Here is a 7,500-nt window from a genome sequence, read left to right as displayed (position 1 = left end):
TTAAAGATACATTATATTGTTTTTTCAATATCCATTTAGGGAGTTATAGCTTACATTTACTTTTCCTATCACTGCAACAATAAAGTGCAGCTTACAATACACCCCTCGTTCTTTTATTAGGTAGATACAGTATACAGTGTACCTTTTTCATGTTACACTACACAGATAAAGTTTTCAGTGTACCCCCTTCATATTACATTATTGTGGATGGTTACAGCATACATGAATTACTATTTTATTCTTTTTATTTGTAACAGTAGGTATTGTAGATCAATTAAGTAACATTTCTTCTGCTTTTGAATTAGCAAGGAGGCGTTTATTGAGTATATCTATCTAGTATTACAAGGGGGTTTTAATTGATAATGTTTTAATCTGATCAGATCATTGTGTACTAATCACCTTTCTTATATTTTCTGGCTTGGACAGTAGTCCAAGTTGAAGTAAGAACTTCAAGTTATATGTTGTGCTTTGTACATTTTTGGTCGTTTAAATTTGTGTAGGTCTTAAGGCCGTTTATGAATACTCCTAAAATTCAAGGTTTCAATTATTTTTAGATATTATCAATTTTCTCTTTCAGTTTACAATCCATCGTCTATTTAATATTTTTATAAAATATTTTAAAGCTATTTTGCCACAATTCGCTAATAAGCCGTGTGGCAGCTACGTCCTTGCCGATGACATAAATGTATACAGCTGCTATATCACATTATTTACCCGATTGTAAATTTTGAAAATATTCTCCCCGTCTCCGGCACTGAGCAACGAGTCTTAGAAATATTATTAGGAAAGATATTATTCGTACCTTTGGGGCTGTTTCTTTTCGGGTGTTACAGAGTAAAGTTTTTCTTATGTTTTTCTGTATATTATTTGTATGATTGTAAGACATAACTTCTTCCTCGGGGTAGAACAGAAGTAATCCAGCAAAAAGATATCTATTTCATAACCAAACTTCATTACAGTTACTTCTTTTTTTTAATACTATCTAGAAAGATTCATTCAATACCACGCAAAGCTTAAATATAGAGTGGATAAATGTTGAAATAGTGAAGAAAGAAATATATGAAAAGGATTCAGAGGCAATGATAATTAAAGTGCCAGGTTTATCATTATTTGTCTGTGAAATAACATATGGATATAATACTATTGAGAAATAATGAACTCCCTACGAATGAATAGCATTTATCATAAAAGGCGTCCTAATGGGGGTCTAGAACTGCCATTTGAAGAGCCCATTTTTTTTAACCCCAAGAGAGGAAAAGAAATAGAGAATATTTTAAGAATAGATGTAAAAAACTTATAAGTTCTAATTTTAATGATGTTATCTGATGATTATAGTATAGTTGAAAATTACATTTAATAAAGAACTGCCATTCGTATTGAAAGAAGGCTTCTAATTTTACTTTAAAAGATTAATGTCTTTTAGTAGCTTCTTATTTAAAGTTCTGTTTGGATAATTCGGTTTAGCCTATGAAGTTGAGAATTTCTCAGTTTCTTCTCTCCAAAATTTTCCATGTTTATATTCACTGATTTCCAGCTCAACAATACGAAGACGCACCTGGATGTAATTAAATTTGGCTAATCCTTCCAGCACTCAGAATAATTGGAAACACCCTTTTGCTTTCCTATATAAGCCGTCACTGTCCACTTTATTCCTCATTTTTTCTTTACACCCTAAAGAGGGCCAATATGTATTGGTCAATTATAGTTATAAGAAATACACGCACACACACACACACACACACACACACACACACATATATATATATATATATATATATATATATATATATATATATATATATATATATATATATATATATATATATATATATATATATATATATATATAACTAATTAATTTTTGCTCATAATTCATCAAAATTTCTTCCTGCCATTCACGAATATATTTCGTAGAGAAATTCCGAATTCAGAATCAAACACAAAGTCAGCCTTCAAATGTGAAAATAAAAGAAGGTTTCGTTGAACGCTCATCAATTCCAGGCACAAAGTTACAGTGTGAAGATATTAATTGCGCTCAGAATAATTTCCATTCCCGAATTTCTACGATTTAGAGTAAAGTCCAGGAATTATCCATTGAAGCTTTACCTTTTGATCAAGAGAAATAAAATCTAAATAATTCATTTTTTTTTATCCTAGAGAAAAAGATTTAAAGATTAAATTTTTTTTTATTAAATATTAATACTCGTGGATCGCAGGAGGTCTCCCGGAATTAGTGATCGAGTTTCATTAAAAAAATAGAAAAAAAAAATAACGATCATTTCTTTTTCCTCATTTTGTTCCTTGAATAAGAGATATCCCTCTGGGAATGGACTCCTGATAACGCAGGCCTCGGTGTACTTGATGTAATCTAAATAGTAATGATTCATTAGAATAGACCTGAAATTAGCATTCTGATGGAGTCATTTTGCCGGGCGAATACATTAATACATTTTCCTATACTGCTTCCTTTGAAATGGAATTTTTCAGTTTCTTACTACTTTTTGTGGATTTCGATATTTACATTCTATTAGATTCTTATATGTACCATGGTCTTTATTTGTAGGTTTTTATGTTGATTTATGTACCGGAAGAAAATTTCAAACAAGATTATCTGAATATATATTTTCTCTCTTATTTCTACCCCGTGATTTTAATCGGAAATTCTCCGTAAAACTATACTGTTCTAAGCGGTATTTCAGTAAAATACAAGCGACCGTAATTTTCACCGTACTTTGGTATCATCTTTCACGGGTTGGTGACTGCAATAATACTCCTTAAAGTCAATAAAACTGTTTTTAAAACGTTAAATGTCTGGCAACATTTTTTTCTAGGATTTTTACCGTTTTTTTACGGAAAGCTTTTAGCTGTATAGCTTAAGTTGTTATCAATATTTTATAGAACTCTTAACACAGGTTTTCCATACAAATTTGAGAACGATCATTCAAAGTCTTTATTGAAGAAAAAGACTGACAGAGAGATAGAAAGAATTGAATGCTAAAAACTTGGCCTTAAATAAGGCATGCAGATCCCTCTAGATTTAGTATGTTCTAGATTGTAAATAGTTTTTTAGAGTGTGTTTCGTTAATTCTTTAAAAGCTCCTTAAGAGATGAAGTATCCAACTCAAAGCGAGTAACATCTGGCAATTATTTTCTTTTCTCAACAATAATAAGAAACAAGGATTGTTATGCAAATCAGAATGAATGATTGGAATCCTAGTTGAGCTTGGTATTGGTTTAAAATTGTATCCACCAGTAATAGTTGATGCAAATAAAAATTTGTATATATATGATTTATATATATATATATATATATATATATATATATATATATATATATATATATATATATATATATATATATATATATATATATATATTTATATATGTATATATATATGTATATTATATATGTATATATATATATATATATGTATATTATATATGTATATATATATATATATATATATATATATATATATATATATATATATATATATATGGGTGTATATATATATATATATATATATATATATATATATATATATATATATGTATATATATATATATATATATATATATATATATATATATATATATATATATATATATATAATATATACATATACATATATATATATATATATGTATATATATATATATATATATATATATATATATATATATATATATATATATATATATATATATATACATATCAATATACATATCTATATATATATATATATATATATATATATATATATATATATATATATATATATATATATATATATATATAATATATATATATATATATATATACATATCAATATACATATCTATATATATATATATATATATATATATATATATATATATATATATATATATATATATATATATATATATATATGCGTGTGTGTATATTTGTGTGGTTCTGCACGTGTACTGAGGAATCGTGTAAGTATTTATGCATTTCTCTGTTTTTTGTGCGTAAATTTTCATTCCTATTTATACTTGTAACCTCCTATTATCCCCTTGACCTTCATTCCATCCGAACTTTACTTGGCTCAATTCCCCATCACCCTGGCAGGGAGGGATGAAATTTCCCCTGAAAAAAGGCTAATTGCAGTAATTTGGAGCTCGTTAACGGAGCATTGTCTTTCATTAGGTTAATTAATGCCCCGGGGAGGTATCGTTACCGGGGCAAAATTTAGACTCTTAAAGTAGATGAGTAAAGGGATGCGGAAGAGATGGCGCGCAGATGCTGTATTGTTTATTAAGAGTAAATGAGTTCGTGGCAAATGGGTACTGGGTAAGAGATATGAGCAGCTAGAGCCAGGTGCTAGTCGTTTAAAACTCTGATGTAATAACTGACAATACTGTATCTGGTGTCTATTATTAATTAGGTTTTTTGGTTGTTACTAACATATGTAAAGAGTTAATATTAACAAATTCAATAACGCAAAGTAATAATATTAAAATATCACTTAGTAAGTAATTTACTAATAAATCATTTGGGACTTTTAAAACTGATGGTAGCGTCTTAGCGGTGTATTAGTAATTAAGCTGTTTGGTGTTTAGGAAAATACGGAAAGAAGTTTTGATGTGTTTAGGAAAATGTGAAAAATTTGAAATTGACAGATAAAAAAGAAAAAAAAAAAAAAAAAGGTATTTTTCTGATAAATAACGGGTTACCTTCAAGATTGATGGTACTGTCTCAGGGGTGTATTAATAAATAAGCGTGGTATTGCTTAGGAAAATAAGTAAAAGATTTAAGATTGGCAATGAATCTAAAAAAATAATAGTATTGGAGTACCATTTAGAATTGGATTTTCTAGTATATGATGGTGACTTTTAGAAATGATTATGAAAAAACTTCTTGCTGCAATACTCCTTACTTTTATAAATCGGTATACTTTCTTCATTTTTGACAAACTGCTAATCCAATAATTTTAAATAGTATGATATATTATGCGCAAATACCCAATTTTCTGTTTTTTTTTAATATTGTTCTTTTTTATTTTTGTTTTTTTAGTAAACATAGCGTACAGTTTCTTTGTGCATAAATAATTAATATGCAACTCTATATGCGTGTATGAAAAGATATTAGGAGAAAAATATATGTTTTACGAAACAGCAATCATATTCATTTCGTTAAAAGATAAACAGGAGCTAATAGATTATATTTCTTAATAACAACGAATTGCATTTTTTCCTTTTATTGAAATTTCAGTAACTTTTGCTCCATGTTTATGATTGATCGTGAGGCTCTTATTGTTATTCAATCTATAATAACTTACAAATTATTATTCAAATTATAAATAAGTTGAAAAATACCGGGAAATTCCTAGTAGTTATTAAGGATCAAGTAAACTTAGCCCTTTAAAATAAAGTAAAGTCAGTTTTCCTTAATAAAATTTATTAGATTAACCACGACCATCTGCTTCATGGGATTAGCACATTTTTATATGATCATGAATCCAGAAGAACAACGTATTGGTATAATTATAGTATTTCCTTCCCTTAAATATTATCTAAAATTCAATCACAAGCTTTATACAACAATTTGATTTTATAAGGTTTTTAAATTCCCATAATGTCAACTTTTGAAAACAACACAGTTTGCAATCCAAAAATAATATATGAAGGGGTTCGTATAAACATAGTATTTCATCCCTTGATTATTATTTACATTTTAACAAGAAGTTGAATACAATTTCTTGAAATTATAAGGTATAAGAAAAACGGAAAATATTTTTTTTTTTTTTTGTAATTCCCCCAACGTTAACTTTTAAAAACAACACAGTTAGCGATCCAAAAATATATATTGAAAAGGGATTGTATACTTCCAATGAAACTATCCGTAAATGATTGGTTTTTTGTCCCAAGGGAGATATATTTTTGTGAGTCTCTATTGAAAATAATAACAATTACTGCTGATAATAATTACCTTATTGGAAATAAACAACGCAATTTATTTAATGCATTAATAAAACGCAATTTGTTTTACATTTTAGTCATATATAAATGCTAACTTTCCGTTTAATACTGGAAATATCAGTAAAATTCTTAGTGGCATCGTTGACTTTCGTCACATTCATAAATATTAAAACCTCCTATAGATAAAACCCCTATTTTCTGGAATATATGTATTTTTATGACAGCTGAAAATGGAAACTATGTTTGAATATGATATATCCTGGTCAAAAGTTTAATGTTAGTTGTATGTTATTCCCAGAAATCTAGTTATATAAAAATCCTACGGAAAATGAAATGTAAAAGCTTAACTTTTGTTTGTTTATTGTTTATTTGTTAGTAGAAAATCAGAGGAAGAAAATTCACCGCTTGTTGATATTGAAGAGACGAGTGTCTGGACGAATATCTGATCATCAACTGATTGAGGAGAAAAAGAAAATGTAAGAGATTTACATTTTTAGAATAAGGATTCAATATATTACTATAAATCAATCACGGATGCAATCAACATATAATTTGGACCTGCATGTAAGGAGTGTATGTACCAAAAAAAAAAAAAAAAAAAAAAAAAAAAGTTATTTTAAAGACATTAAAACCGGATATGATGTATATACCGAATTTTGAGGTGAATTGAACCTCATTACGCTTTAGCACTCGTGTGTCACACGATCGTACATAGCAACGACATTTCTTCTTTTTTGTATGCATTATCCTTTGTATCTTCGCTCTCCCCTCGCACTGATAGCAACTTGTATTATTATGTCTGCCTATTTTATTGTTAACTGTTAACAGAACCGGTTGCCGGTTGGATAAGAAATAGCATGTTTGTATTTTGTGACCTTCTATGCCGGGACCCTCTTGTGTATATATACCCGATGTGTCTGTAATAAAGTACTCAGTTGCTTTCATCCCGCTTTGAGTCACAACCTACTCTTGGCTCGTCACAACGCCTTTTTCACCTGCATCTTGGTGCCATGAGCTTCTTTAAACCAGGAATGAATGGGCAACTATTTGACCTTGTAGTTATAAAGTTTTATTTCCTCTTTTGATACCTTACCCAAATAAGCTCAGCATATGTTTAAAGTTGAAACTTAATTAAGATTTAATGTTGTTGATACAAATGGCCTGTGTATTCTACAAGTGCTTCGTATGTGACGTTGGTATATCTACTGTATCATTATACCTGAAAATAAATCTTTAAGTTCGAGTCATATTCTGCGAAAATATTTTATTAATGGTATTTAAGGACTATAGTCCCATTTCTTTTAGCGATGCATATTTGCACCGACTCGCGGCGGTGCCCTTTTACCTCGGAAAAGTTTCCTGATCGCTGATTGGTTAGAATTATCTTGTCCAAACAATCAGCGATCCGGAAACTTTTCCGAGCTAAAAGGGCACCGCTGCGAGTCAGGGCAAACATGCATCGCTAAAAGAAATGGACTATAGGAATAATTTATAATTCTATTTGTAAAACATTGGAAACCATTGTTTGCTATACAATACCCATCAGCATCTGTTATA

Source organism: Palaemon carinicauda, chromosome 7, assembly GCF_036898095.1.
Source record: "Palaemon carinicauda isolate YSFRI2023 chromosome 7, ASM3689809v2, whole genome shotgun sequence".
Classification (NCBI taxonomy): Eukaryota; Metazoa; Arthropoda; class Malacostraca; order Decapoda; family Palaemonidae; genus Palaemon; species Palaemon carinicauda.
This window is presented reverse-complemented; position numbering follows the sequence as displayed.